Below are 15,899 nucleotides of genomic sequence, written 5' to 3' on the forward strand. Positions count from 1 at the left end.
CCCCCCGGGGTCCACCGCACTATTACCTTCCTCCAACGTTTCGCCTGGTGGCCTTCCCTTGCCAAAGACGTCCGCGAGTATATTTCCGCATGCTCGACCTGCGCTCAAAACAAGAGCGTCCATCAGCCACCCTCTGGCCTCCTTCAACCTCTGCCGACTCCGAGTCGCCCTTGGTCACACATCGCTGTTGACTTCATCACAGGTCTGCCCGCCTCGTCAGGTAACTCTGTTATTCTCCGTGTCTCTCTAGCCCTCTGTGCCCTCCTTCCGGACCCCCTCCACCCGCCCGGGTCATTGATGGCCACCCGGCTTTCACCATTTTGAGGATCATGGATGTCCAGCGCCGGGGGCGTGGTCTGCAGTATCTCGTGGATTGGGAGGGCTACGGGATGGAGGAGCGTTCTTGGATCCCGCGGGCGGCCCTCTTGGATCGGGGTATGGTGCGGGCGTTCCATGCGGCTCACCCTGACAAGCCTGGGGGTCGCCGGGAGGCTCCCGTCGGGGGGGTCCTGTCACGGCCAGGCGGATCAGCTGCACGCTGATCAGCCCTCTCTGTTTCTCTCTCTCTCTTCCTCTTCTCTCTCACCGGGGCGGAACTCGCTGTAGGTTCATGCCCTCGGCCCACGCCCTCGGGAGATGAGACACCTGGGTCTCATTAAGGGGAGCAGCATTTAAGCCAGGAGGTGACTGCTGTTCGTCGCTGGATCGTTGTCTACCACGCGTTAGTGAAGTCAAGCTACAGCAAGTTTAGTTAAGAGTGTTTTCCTCTGTGCGTCGTTCTTAACCCTGTCTCCCTGTCTACAGAGCTTCCTGGATTTTTCCCCGTGTGATTCCCGTGTGGCAGTGTCGGAGTGTGAGCCTGTGATCGTGTGAGTGGATATTCTGAAGAACGCGTGCTTTCCCTTGGACTTCCCTGGAGGCCCCTTCTCCCCCCACTCAGCTGTATATAACCCCCCCCCCCCCCCCCCCCCCCACAAATTTTAATATCAGACAAAGATAACATGGTTAAATACTAAATGCATTTTTTAAATGATGATTTCATTTATTAAGGGGTGGGGGGCATCCAAACGATCCTTGCTGCTATGTGAAAAAGTCATTTTCATCTAAACCTAATAACAAGTTTCCCTGATATTATAATCAACATTGTTTCCAAGACAGATCCTTCTGCAGAAATCTGCACCAGTAAGTGTGCGTGTGTGAATGATCCATGTGCAAGAACCAAATTCGTTGTTGTTATGAAGTCAAATTCATATTTTTAGGTGCGTATGTTAAGTTTGTACGTTCAGTCTGTCCAGGTTCTGTCAAATTTGCAGGCGATCACAAAGGGTAATACCATGATTGGCACTGTAGTACCTGCATTACTGGAAACTACAGCACTTTTAAATACCTCCTGGCTTTCAATAAAATGCCAAGCTTATAGAATTATTATAATTAATGTTTAGAGCAATGCAGTTAATTCTTGTGTCACAATATGGAATTACTGATTCATTAATTTTACAGTTTACTCTAAGAGTGGTAGTTAACCTGTGAAAATAGCTACACCACAGCATACACATGGGGACACCATTAAGGCTGCAAGTACCTCATCGTTGAATTACGTGCTTAATTTCACAATTATCAATGTAGTGTTATTTTTTGGGACATTTAAATAAAATTTCCTTTAAAGATTAGTCAACAATCAATGTACTGTCTCAAATCCAATGAGACTACAAACTCATAACCCCAAACTCCAGGTCACCCTTTTGTTTTGTCTCCTCACTGTAATTTTTCCTGCCTCCTGTACAGCTGAGTTCAGCAGTCAGCCACGCCCTAGAGGGACACATTGAGGTTATAAGTGTAGATCTAACAACTAGCTGAAGAGAGGAAAGGAAAAGCAGGCCAGGGGAAAGTGAGCCATAGAGAGAGCGAGGGCAGTGGGGAGAGGGAATCAACAACAAAGTCTCTGATGTTAAGGAGGTTGGAGGTGGATTTCTGACATAAAAAACCTAATATGAAGATGAAGCTACTACACCTCAGCCTGAAAACATTATGACGGAGATAAGAGATAAGGACCGAAAGAAGAAAAAGATGGAAATAAAATAAGTGAGGACTTATTAATTAAAAAGAAGAACAATCATGCAACTTATTAAGTCCAGTGGGGCTACTAATTTCTGTAGTATAGCATTGTTTTTACTTGTTTCCACTGCAGGGCCAAACTCATCCCCAAGGCAAACTCAAAGGCAATGAGATAACACCTTCCTGATATTCACCACAAAAATGCCAAAAGGCTTAGCTGCTTTTCACTGAATCTACATTTCAAATACAAGCAAGGGCATCGGATTCATTAAAAAAGTGTGTAGATGGTCACTGTATAATACGCTGTGCCCACAAGTCAAATGCCTGATCTTTGTTTTTATAAACAGGAGCTTAACGAGCTTAGCCACCACACTCTGTACATACTGGTTGTGATGGCTGGTAATCTCTTCTTAATGAGGACAAAATAACCTGAAATAAGGTAGTGAATGCTTCAAATGTGTTGACATGACAAATGGGGACTGTTGGGACAAGGGTACCTTGGCCCCCGTACTTCTTGTAGCGTTGACTATCAAACTGAGCTAACCTGGCATCCAAGTGACCCACCAAAACATGGTGGTTGACCCAGATCTCACCAGCTTTTCTTTCCTATTGTAACTCAAAGCCTGGTGTCTGCTAACGGAAATGAGACTGGCCTGCCTCCCATTAAGCCTCTGTTGTAGCCAGTGGCGGTCCTAGCCTGTTTGGCGCCCTGGGCAAACACTCCTTCTCTCTGTACAGAAGCACGTTCAGTGAGAGACTGAGATTACCAAAAAGCACCACTGACCGACACAAGAAACCATCTCCTTGTACAACTACTCCATCTAACACAATAGTTACACCCTTTTTACACATGCTCTTTTCTACTCTGGAGTATTCTCGTCAATTTTCTTGATATTTATTTATAATCACTTCAGTTAATCCTTGATATTTATAATTGAGTGATCTGCATATATTCGTGCTATTTCTTAAATGTGTAAAATCTGTAACATACTGTATTGTTTGGAGTTTAGTCTGTTACTGTTACTATTTTTACCATTTCTTCTTGGAGCAACTGTAATCCATATAATTTCCTTAGGGATTAATAAAATATTCTGATTCTGATTGTTTCAGGATGACCTGCCATTATCCAATGACACATCTGCTTACCTGTGTCTTTTGCTCGTTTCTCCTCCTCTTCTTTTCTCTTTTTTCTAAACTGAGCACCTGATGGTTTTGACCTCTTCTTGTCCATCTTCCATTGGTTTTAATTTTGCACTCCAGTATGAACACAAATCCCCCAACCCGAGGATCACCACAACATAACATAGACCTACACCTTAGTTCACAGATTCACTTTGTCTAGGGTTTATTTCTGGGATTTCGCACAACCCAGGAACAAATCATGAATACATGATGGGCTTGGATTTACAACATTATGAATGAAATGTGCTCTATTTGGAAGCAGCCGGCCGCCCTCCCCTTTCAATGGGTTGTGTGTGAGACTTTAAATCAGCAAACTGTAAATTATAGATTTTAAATTGTTATTGATCCCTGGTCCTAAAGTGTATATTTATTTTCTTACTCTTCTTATATTTATTGTTTGTTTACTTGCACTGCTGTAACTGGAGCCTCGTCGTCTCGTGTCTCTATATACTGGACTGTATGTAGCGGAAATGACAATAAAGTTTACTTTGACTTCAGCAGCAAGCAGGCGCACCGAGGGCTCTCGCGCTCACTTTTCGCGTATAGAATTTCGAAAAAAACATCGGTGCAAATGATAAGACTGTATCATGATGTCTGGTGTTTTCGTGTTTGTTGGTTTGTTTTTATTTTCTTTTATTTTGCGAGTTGGTTATTAGATGCTGCTCCAGCCAGCCAGAGAATCGCCCCCCGCCCCGCCCTCTCCTCCCTGTGCCGCAAGCAGCAGGCGCACCTCGCAAACGGAGGGCGCCCTTACTCCCAGCAAATGGGCGATAGAAAACCGATCAGTGCCTGTACCATTCCCAATATGCGCTGGCATGATGTCGGGGCAGCATGAGTACGAGCAATTTTTTTTTCTGCCGATGCCCGTGATGCCGCCCCCCACCATGATGCCGCCCATGTCGCCCGTATCAAAAATCACTACTGGTTGTAGCAAACAAAACTAAGAGGATTTTTGTCCCCATTCTAAAATTCATTTTTTGGGGAATTTTACTTTTTGCTGACACGTGAAATATTTATACCATTAGAATGTGTCCAACAGGATATATTAACCATACAAAGGACATATTTTTATATCAACTAATTGTGGTTATATAATGGCTATCAATCTAGAACTGTCGGCACAGCATTTTCCTATTAAACTGTTCCTGTACATCTGATAAAATTTTGGCAAGACAACTGTTTCTTTTTGTTCGGGCTTTATGATAGGCCAAATTACTGGCCTTTCAGTTTATATGAGAATGCCAGCAATTTCAAGCTCATGGCAAGAAAAAACATAATATGTATTTTTTTTTAAATTACAAAAATACTTCTTACCTTTAGAGATGTAAATGCTGATGAAACGCCGCAGGATTCACATGTTACCACGGCTACCACAGCTACAGCATCATGGATGAAGGTACAGGTCCAAAATTTTCTGCTGGGTTTTTCTCACTATAGAGGTAAAAAAAAAAAAAAGAGACATCATTACTGGACTTGAAAAATAGTGAATATAAATAGAATTGAGGGTTTCCATGCCATATTTTGCCTTTAAGATCTTTAGTGGCTTTTTTAAGTGTTTTGGCCTACAGTGTAGCTGTGGTGTACAGAGTTCCACACCAATGATTGGCTTCCAAAACAGTCTAATTTTATATAAATTGCTTGGCTGGCCTTTAACTGAGAACTAAAGAGCTGCAATTGTGCACCACTGAACCAGGAGGAAGTGTGCTAAGGTGAGTGCCCATGTCGCATAGACTGATCCTACCACACAGGAAATGTGCTCTCATACGCTGCTGTGACTGGATATCAATGACTTGAACAACCCAGACCATTGATCCAGAGATATCTCTCTCTCTCTCTCTCTCTCTCCCTTCCTTCCTTGCTTGCTTTATCCCCTCCCAGTTTCTCTTTAAATTCCTCTCCTCTGTCTTTTATCCTGCTTTTCCATATGGATTTTTTTCCTTTTTTGCCCCTTGCTTCACTCCTTTCCTCTATCCTCCCCCTCCCTCTGTGGCTCTTGCTTTTCAGCTTTCCTCCTTCAAAGGACAGAGGACACAGCTGAAACAAAGGCTGCCTGTATACCAGCTGAGCCAGCAGGATGGAGGGAAGGAGGGAAGGATGGAAGGATGAAGGGATGAAAGTGAGGCAAGCAGGAAAGAATGAGGGCAAAGAGTAAGGTGGAAGAAGGTGGAAGGGAGGGGTGTAGGACAGGGCTAAGAAAACGAAGGCACAAGTGTGTGTGTGTGTGTGTGTGTTGGGGGAGGGGTGCAGGCTGTGCCAAGAGGCAGAGTGATGAAGCAGGGATGGAGGTTTTAAAAAAAAAGGGGGGGCAAAAGGTATGTGAAAGAGAAAAGATGAAGGATAGGCGAAGACAGAGACTGATGGAGAGAGATTGCTCTCACATCAAAAGTGTGTATCAGTCTGTATCAGCAATATCTCTCTCACACACACACACAAACACACTCACACACAAATCTGCCACAAGCGCAAACACATGTACTTCATTTTATCTACCCTTCTCAAATCAACCCATTGGATTGCTATCACAGGTTTCAACACAATTTATTTATTTATCATTGTTGTCTCATTGACATAAATGTTTACTGTACAGATACACCGAAGACAAATATATATTTTTTATTCACAGTTCTTAAGATGACCTTGGAAAGGAAAAGGAAACTTCTGTAGAGAGATAAAGTCTCTTTGTCAGCAAATCTGCCACTGGCAGCAAAAGTGATTGACTTGTGTTAACATGCACAATCGCACAATCCAATGCATGCAAGGCAATGAGCCCTATCTAGTGGGCTCATGGGGAAGGAAAAAAAACGCATGTTTTAGTAAGCACACAGTATCATCTATCTCTGATCCTTTTTTTATACTGTATGTTTTGTTGCTGAATAAAACAAATTACTGAATGATTGATTCAGTGTGTTACTCATCGTCTGTTTCCTCCCCGAAATATTCATTTATTAATCAACTTCTGAATTCTGCTACCCTGAAAATGACCCTGAGGGAGGCACAACTACGAATACAGAGTGGAAAGTGTTCCAATTAATTTGCTTGTGCAGCAGAATCTCATCCAAGGCTCTTATGTAACTTCATACTAAACTTATTAGCGCAGCTACTTACAGACACAAACAGACAAATAAAAGTCATCTATGGAGTCAGGACTTTCTCACCTTACTTTAACCCTTTCCTTACTGACCATCCCAGTCCCCAGCCAATTTAACAGAGAATAATTTAACCCCACTCATGATTATAAACCTGTCATTACGATTTGATTTACAGTTTCAAATGGGTGCAGTTTAAAATTAAAAGTGTAAATAGTGATCGGTATCAAATTCTGCAAAAAAAAAAAAAAAAAACCCAAACAAACAAAAAAAAGGTTCCTTCAAAAGGATAGTTTGATATGCAGTTACGACTAACTTCAAAATTCTCTCACTCACCTTTAAAAATTCCAGTGAACAGCATTATACAAACTGTGAATCAATACATTTACTTTAGATTCCAAGCTTGACAAGACAACCAGTCCAGCTCATTGAGCCAGCATCCTGGTGAGACTACATTAACTCCACCTTAGTCTGGAGTTTGCATGGGTGCATTTATCTTTAATGAGGCCTGGATACCCAGGGTGAAGTGCCATAGCAACTTTGTTCAACATGGGTCCCCCATGATGTTAAAAGCTTTGAATGATCCCAAGGTGAAAAGAAGAATTCCAATTTGTCAAGAGAAAAAGGGATCCTAAAAATATTTGCTTTTAATTATTCAATATCTTATGTAACTCCAAACCAGGAAATGCCATAACTAGGCTGAACAGCCACAGGATGTCTTCGGAGTTACAGTTTGTTTATTCTGTATTTTAGAGTTCACAGTATGGGCAGCATAGTGAGATACCACAGACATCAAAGATTTCTTGTAGTCAAAGCCAGGAGGTGTGTACCAGCAAATCACTGCAATATGATGTCATGATGTCATTCACAGTGGAAAAAACGTTAGAAAACGTCTTTATGGTTTCATAGTTGACAACCGTACAGCTTTAAGTATTCATTTGCATATTAGTTTACTTGATTCAGACGTACATCTTTTAGTTACCAGCATGACTCTCATAATTGGATCTTGTTCGTTAAACAATATTATTTCCTGTTATGTTCTGAAATGGGACCGATGATGTTATTTTTCCAACTCCCTTTCTCCTAGAGTAGCTTTGCATGATTCACGGTTCAAAATTCTTCTTTTGTCCTTTACATCAGTCCTTGGTGCAGCCCCTCAGTTCATCCACTATCTTAAAGAAGTTTTAGTTCCTTTCCTAGCCTGCCTTCAAGCAGCTGATTGTTGCAAACAAAAGGTTTGAACAGCTGGATTTCTTTGCTCACTGACATCATACAAACCTACAAGTAGAAAAAATAAAGACTGAGCATTTAGAGCACTCTGTAGCCTGAGCTGTCGGCTCAAAGGAATTAAATGTAAATACCCTGATCTTATTATTGGTAACTGTTTGAATCACTGTATCGTCATCATTGAATCAGTATATAGAATAAATAAAGACGGGCATAATGTTTGTTCAAATAATGTGTTTCGTCATTTAAACACTAACTCCAGCTACACCTGCAACTCCACACTCCACTTGCCCATTATGGATGATGTGTGGTAGATGTTTTGGGTCGGATAGACTTCTGTATGCACAGACAGGTTGTGGTCAAATCTTTAAAGTTTGCTTCCAGTGAGTATAACTGTGGAAGCAAAAGTGCCAAGCATAATAAAGCCCTGTTTATGCAAGTTTACTTGTGTGCGTGAGTCTGTGTGTGTGTGTGTGTGTAACGCTTGACTGAGTCCATGGATAGAACCCATTGCCAGCCAAGCCAGCAAGTCACTCTTCTGAATTATTGAAACAGGTCAGTAGGCAAGAGGACAACAGCGTCTGTACGTCTGTGTTTGTGATCGTCTGTCTGTGCACAGCAGTGCACTGCAAATTCAGAGCTTAAGCTTTCTGCTGTCTTCTATAGAGGGAATTAATGGCTGTGCCTTCTATTCACTAAGATTATAAATAGAAAACAAGTCAACATTTTAACAAATGCAAAATGCTGCAAACAGAGGATTAGGTATGTTGAAAATAGTTATACGCCTTGAATACAGAGCTCTATCGGAAAACACTTACCTGGAAAGTAAAAACACCTGGGATGACCTAAAAAGTGCTGATATTTCTCAGTCACATTAAATTCACGAGAAGAAGCTTCAGAGCAGCTGTGCTCTTTTCTGTTCTTGCTGTTGTCCTGTGCTGTTTTTCTGTCCAACCAAACAGCAGCCAAAATAAATAGTGCAGCAGTATAAATACCAAGGGTAACCAATGTTCCTAGATGAGATAAATATAAAGAAGCCAGACAGCACTTCTGATCTGTGCTGCTGTGATACTTAACGCACCAATGGAACAGATGCACAAACAAGTTGTTGGACTTTGTTTTTGGCTTTTTTTGTCCTGGAAAAAAGGAAAGGAAAAACATTACTTTTCTTTTAATAAAATGTGCTCTCATTGGTTTGGGTTTTAGTTAAAACATAGTAAAGGATTGGATTTAAGTAAAAGAAAAAACAAACAAACAAACAATGATCAACACATCGCATGAACCTGATATTTTAACAGAATCTGGTGTGCCTGCTGCTGTTTACTTTGGCAAGAAAATACTAAATGTAAATAGATCTAGATAGATAGACAGTAATACACAAATAAAACCATCGAAGTGCAGCTGCTTTGTTCAGAGTTCAGGGATATCAGTACTTCTTACTATTCTTGCCCTGGAAGCTCTTGTTTTATTATTACAATACAGATGCTTTTTGTTTGTTGTTTCTTTGCGTGTATTTATATGCTTTCCTTTCTTCTTTTATTCTCCAATTTACATCTGTATTCTTTGTTGCTGCACACCCCCATGCCCCCTAGGAGACTATAAAGACCATCCTGACTCAGCTTATCTTACAAATGCACCATGTTATCTTTGCACAAGTGCATACTGTGAACTGGAAAATGAGTAAGTCTAATTAGCGCAGTGTTATCTTCGAGTCCAACCCACTCAGTAGTAATAGAGCGCAGTATTGATGCTCCCACACATTTATACGCATTAACTCATCCAGTCACTGTAAAAGCTGGTAGTGTACTACAGAGAGCAGTTGTATAACTGAGGTGTGGTCAGTCACTTGCGGTTACACAACTCAGCAATGATGAGTGTATTTTAGCAAGCAAGCGTATGTGCAGCATGTCTCACTACTGTGATGCTACTTTCACCAGCTGTGAAACTGTGCAAATAAACCACACGCCTGTAGAACAAGCACTCAGCCACAGTTGGGAATTGTTTGTCTTCATTGCTGCTTTTGTGTGTTTCATGTCTGTCTCCAAGTTCAAATGAAGCCAGTGAGCAATTAAGATTTGTATATTCTCAGAGAATATCTCTGGGTTTTAAAAACAGGTAGCTGTTTTGGACTTGACCTGTACAGATGATAATATCTCTAATATCTGCCCAGACTGCAATGGCTTCTTTATATCAACACATTCAACCACTATGGTCACCCCCGAACAATCATAGTAATCATGTTTTCCATGAACTTTGAGATTTAACAACATTTTTCATATTTTCTCAACATTAATGTTGTTGATAAAATCCGGCGTCCTAATTATGATGTCAGAAGACAAATATCACTATCATCCATCCATTTATCCAACTCAGGGTTGTGATTGGGCTGTAAGCTATCCCAGCTGTACTACTACCATTAGGAAAATAAACAATATTAAATTGAGTAATATGGACAATGTGACTGTTGACAAAGATCTGTGAATGTATGGCTGTTGTTACAAATGTCAACCATTTCATTGTGTTTTTGCTTTTTGCGACAATGAGCATATGTGCGCCCAGCTATTGTAATTTGTTATGTGTTGTGTATTCGTTATGTGAAGCCTGTGAAGCCAGCAGGTCCTGCATCTGTGTTTTTATATGTGCAGTAACTGAGTGCAGCAGTAAATGTCTATATAATTTCTGTAGCTCTGGGCCTCTTAAAATGGGGTGTGGCTTCACTTAAGTTTCTGGTTTTCTTTTTCACTGCTAAATTTGAAATCTGATGAATATTCAGAACACCACTCGAAAACAAAACCACAGCTCAGTGTAAAATCGTGGACCCAACATGAGAGGATCTTGTGCATGTGTGGGGAGGTGTGTTTTGTGAGGGGGTTGGGGGTGGGGTGTGGTGCTTTCAGCTGACCAATCTTTCATCCTTGCACCTGTCATTCTTTACCACCTCATCCCTTCATCTCAGTGACTGCTATCCACTCCGCCCTCTGTAACTCTGCCTCTCTCTGTCGATCTGTATATCCATCCATCTCTGCCCACCCAAGTCCCTTGTCCTACCCATCATCCCTTAGTACAGCAGCGTGTACTGAGGGATGATGGTCTACCCTTCGCTGTTCTGTCATGGTAGAAAATGTGTTTTCAGCTAAGTAAGATCAAGACTGTGTTTGGATTTCACTGTTTGTGTCAACATTTAAAACTAATTCTGGTCAATGCATGTTATGCCACCTTTCCCTAATGGTATGAGAGTTATGCCATTTCACTAGCTGTTACAGTTGCAAATGCATCCATCAGTTATTTCTAGCAAAACACAATGTATAAGGTACTGAAAAAAATAATGTGGAAAAAGAGGAAAGAAAAAATCATAAAAGACACATTTTGATACATAACAGAAATTGCGCACACTATCCCCCCCTCCATTATTTTTAAACCACAGACAGGCACCAGTCTGTCTTGGGCCCTACAAAGAAATGTCAAGAACCTTTTAGTTTGCACACATAACTGTCGACACAGTTCTCAGCAGGGTCAAAACTGGAGCGTTTTTTTGTTGTGAGGGGTAATTTGTAACCAGTGCACCGCCACACCACCATGGGCGATTTCAAATTTGCCAAGACCATGAACAAAAGTAATAACAGAGCAGAGGTGGGCCACCAGCATTGCAATCAACAAGGCAGAAAGCTCTTTAAAAGACACACAGGGCTGTAACAGTGTGTTGACAACTACTGCAGTGAACCCATGGCTGGGAGTGACCTGGGTGGAACCTCTTGGCTCTGATATAGAAGTGAGAAATCAACTGGAAGCCTTGAAGAGAGAGGGTGTGATCTGGCCAGACAGTGCTGTGAATAAGGATCCAAACACTGCTCAGGCTGGGTGCCACCTGCCACTTTAAGATGGCTGGAAGTGACATCACTGATGAGCTTAAACTTGAGCATGTTACTGTAACTGGAAATTAACCATTGCTGTTGAGTAGGGATAAAAACCTCATCTAGGTACTGTAAAGCAGTGCATTAACTATGTGTGTAGATGATAATGAATGTCATCAGAAGTTTGCTCCAATAACTATTAGAGAAACCATCTATGTATTACCAAAGCACATCATTATGTTTTGGTGAAGAAGAATTACAGAATAGTTAGTAATGATATCTAATAAGTGAAGAGTGAACAGCCCATGATATATGGACCATACCTGCTTATAGTTTGTTTAACACAACATGCACACATATCTCATATTCCACCAGTGGCTCCATAAAAAGACAAACTTACAGGCTGATAATGAAAGAACAGAAGCAGGACAAAGAAAGTGGGCACTCTTTTTACACCTTCAGCATCACTCCTACACAGATGCACATTCAGCACCAATACACACACACACACGTGAAAAAAAGTAGCTCTGAATGCAAGCAGGGTTTCCTAGAAAATCCCATTGCTAGTGACTTATCTCCACTTAAGCTCTTTTCACACTAACACCTGCAGCAAAAAAGACACGCTGCAAAAGGCCACCTTCCTGGTTATAGTGCTTTTCAGCGTCCTCGGAGCACAGCAAAGTGCTGCTACATCTTTTTGTTAAGAAAACTGGAATTTGAAGTGTGTAAGTCTGGACTCCATTTTGGTGTTTTTACTTTGCATACCTTTTTTTTTTTTGCACTGAACAGAACATGTTGGTCAAAGGTTTTGTCGTTAAGGTGTCATTATGAAAAGTTAAGACTGCATGGTTAATGCAGGTTGCTTTTCAAAGAGTCCGTTTTGAGCAAATAATGGATATTGAAGCCTTTTCAGTATGCTTTAGCATCCCACCTGCTTATCTTCATATCATGTCATTATATGTTAGCCGTTACCCTGAATTAGAAAGAGATCACACGCCAGATCACTATCCAAGTTTGATGATTACAGGTGATGAAAGGAAGGTATATTTAGACCTTGGAGTTGTGGAGCTAACTTGTATGTTCTTCAGTATTTTACTGCAAACTATGTACAAGGTTCAAGGTTCTTTATTTGTCACATGCATAGTTATACAAGTATAACACACAGTGAAATGTAGCCTGACACGCTCCTTGACATGTGCAAAAAAATTGGGGGGGAGGGGGGGGGGGGTGTAGAGGAAGAACATTATATATATATATATATATATATATATATATATGTAGATCAAAGTAGCACGGAGGGAGGTTAGCCAACTAACGGAGTTGCAGAAAGGTGCGACAAATAAGGTGCCTAAGAAATACAGCAAGCTGTCCATACAAAGACTCACAGCCTTGGCCAGCCGCCTGAGGAGGTACACCAGAGAGATAGAAGGCAGGAGAATAAACCAGCTGTTCTCCACAGAACCAGCAAAGGTGTACTCTCAGTGGCAAGGGAACAATAAGAGAACAGCACCACCAAGGCTGGAGACGGAGCAATACTGGAAGAGCATATGGGAGAAGGACGCAACCCATAACGGCAATGCTCAGTGGCTAGTGGATCTGAGGGCAGACCACAGCGACCTCCCTGAACAGGGTCCAGTAACCATCACAGTGGCAGATATCCAAGAAAGGGTCTCCAGTATGAAGAGTTGGACAGCACCAGGGCCCGACATGGTTCACGCCTACTGGCTAAAGAAGCTGACTGCACTCCACGAGCGTCTGGCAGCACAAATGAACCAACTGCTAGTTAACGAGAGACACTCGGAATGGCTAACTGAAGGTCGGACGGTCCTGATCCCCAAGGACCCCAAGAAGGGACCGGTCCCCTCCAACTACCGACCAATAACCTGCCTCAGTACTACATGGAAGCTCCTGTCAGGCATCATATCGGCTAAGATGAACAGGCACATGGGTCAATACATGAGCGGGACACAGAAAGGGATTGGCAAGAATACCAGAGGCGCAAAACACCAGCTACTGGTAGACAGAACAGTCAGCCGAGACTGCAAGACCAGACTGACCAACCTGTGCACTGCCTGGATTGATTACAAGAAGGCCTATGACTCAATGCCCCACAGCTGGATACTGGAATGCCTAGAATTGTACAAGATCAATGGGACCCTAAGAACCTTCATCAGGAACTCAATGGGGATGTGGCGTACAACACTAGAGGCCAATTCCAAGTCCATAGCACAAGTCACCATCAAGTGCGGGATCTACCAAGGAGATGCTCTGTCCCCACTGCTGTTCTGCATAGGCCTGAACCCCCTCAGTGAGATCATTAACAAGACTGGCTACGGATACTGGCTACGGATACCGACTACGGAACGAAGCAGTTGTCAGCCACCTCCTGTACATGGATGACATCAAGCTGTATGCCAAGAGTGAACGAGACATCGATTCACTGATCCACACCACCAGGCTATACAGCAATGACATTGGAATGTCATTCGGACTGGAGAAGTGTAGTCGGATGGTAACAAAGAGAGGGAAGGTAGTCAGAACTGAGGGGATTGAACTACCAGAAGGCAACATTGCAGACATAGAGGACAGTTACAAGTACCTGGGGATCCCGCAGGCAAATGGGAACCATGAAGAGGCCGCTAGAAAAGCTGCAACCACCAAGTACCTGCAGAGGGTCAGGCAAGTCCTGAGGAGTCAGCTGAATGGTAAGAACAAGCTCCGGGCCATCAACACGTACGCCCTGCCCGTGATCAGGTACCCTGCTGGGATAATAGGCTGGCCAAAGGAGGAGATAGAAGCCACTGACATAAAGACAAGAAAGCTCCTTACCATGCATGGAGGGTTTCACCCCAAGTCCAGCACCCTGAGGCTGTACGCTAAGCGGAAGGAAGGGGGCCGGGGACTGGTGAGTGTCAGCACCACAGTCCAGGATGAGACAACGAACATCCAAGAATACATTGGGAAGATGGCCCCAACTGACCGAGTGCTCAGTGAATACCTCAGGCAGCAGAAACCCAAGAAAGAGGAGGGAGACGAGGAACCATCATGGAAGGACAGGCCCCTGCATGGTATGTACCACCGGCAGATAGAGGAGGTGGCTGATATCCAGAAATCCTACCAGTGGCTGGACAAAGCTGGACTGAAAGACAGCACAGAGGCACTAATCATGGCAGCACAAGAACAAGCTCTGAGCACAAGATCCATAGAGGCTGGGGTCTATCACACCAGGCAAGACCCCAGGTGCAGGCTGTGTAAAGATGCCCCAGAGACAATCCAGCACATAACAGCAGGGTGCAAGATGCTAGCAGGCAAGGCATACATGGAACGCCATAACCAAGTGGCCGGCATAGTGTACAGGAACATCTGTGCCGAGTATAATCTGGAAGACCCGAGGTCAAAATGGGAGATGCCCCCAAGGGTGGTGGAGAATGACCGAGCTAAGATCCTGTGGGACTTCCAGATACAGACGGACAAAATGGTGGTGGCTAACCAACCGGACATAGTGGTGGTAGACAAACAGAAGAAGACGGCCGTAGTGATCGATGTAGCGGTTCCGAATGACAGCAATATCAGGAAGAAGGAACACGAGAAGCTGGAGAAATACCAAGGGCTCAGAGAAGAGCTCGAGAGGATGTGGAGGGTGAAGGTAACGGTGGTCCCCGTGGTAATCGGAGCACTCGGTGCGGTGACTCCCAAGCTAGGCGAGTGGCTCCAGCAGATCCCGAGAATAACATCGGAGATCTCTGTCCAGAAGAGCGCAGTCCTGGGAACAGCTAAGATACTGCGCAGGACCCTCAAGCTCCCAGGCCTCTGGTAGAGGACCCGAGCTTGAAGGATAAACCACCCGCAGGGGCGTGCTGGGTGTTTTATATATAGTATATGCATTGGGTGAATGTGCAGTAGTAGCAGCAAGCAGGTGAATTCTGTACATTAATAAGAATAGACATCTGACTATTTTACAGGATGGACAATATAAACATATTTAAAATTAAAGGAATTGAAATGTACATTGTGCCTTGGTTTAGTGTCTGGAAGTGTCATGGTCCTGGGCCATGTTGGCCCAGTGTTCTTAGTTTTCTTGTATGTTTGTATTTTGTTCCTTGCTTAGGCCATGTTTTCTGAGTTGCCCTGTTGTGTTGTTCCCTAAGTGTTTTCCCTTCTTGGCTTTTACCCCCTGTGTGCCCCTCTGTGTATCTGTGAGCCCTCGTCTCTCCTTATGTTTTATTCCATGTTTCCCCTGCCCTTTATGTCTAAGTTCTCCCCGTGCTCTCTCTTCCCCCTGTGTGCCCTCTATGTATTTATGAGCCCTCGTCTCCCTTTGTGGTTGTTTCATGTTTTCCCAGCCCGTTATGTCTGTGTTTTCCCCGTGCTCTCTCTCTCCTCCTGTCTGAACCTCTGTGCACTTCCTGTTTACTTTGTGACTCTCACGCCCGTACATGTCATGTTCAGTTCACCCCGCCCTGTCTCGTTATGATTATCAGTGTCACCTGTGTTCCCC

At 43.2% G+C, this 15,899-nt stretch overlaps 1 protein-coding gene across 2 annotated transcripts in view; it reads right to left on the reverse strand.

The window, feature by feature from the left end:
• lrfn5a (leucine rich repeat and fibronectin type III domain containing 5a) overlaps positions 1-15,899 on the reverse strand; it is a 135,732-nt gene that overhangs the window by 56,831 nt on the left and 63,002 nt on the right. For both annotated transcript variants that reach the window (XM_004559322.3, XM_004559323.3), the window contains one exon: positions 4,552-4,668. The gene's annotated coding sequence lies outside the window, so the exon portion shown is untranslated. The remainder of the gene's footprint in view (positions 1-4,551; positions 4,669-15,899) is intronic.

The sequence above is a fragment of the Maylandia zebra genome, linkage group LG19, assembly GCF_041146795.1.
Source record: "Maylandia zebra isolate NMK-2024a linkage group LG19, Mzebra_GT3a, whole genome shotgun sequence".
NCBI classification, from domain to species: Eukaryota; Metazoa; Chordata; class Actinopteri; order Cichliformes; family Cichlidae; genus Maylandia; species Maylandia zebra.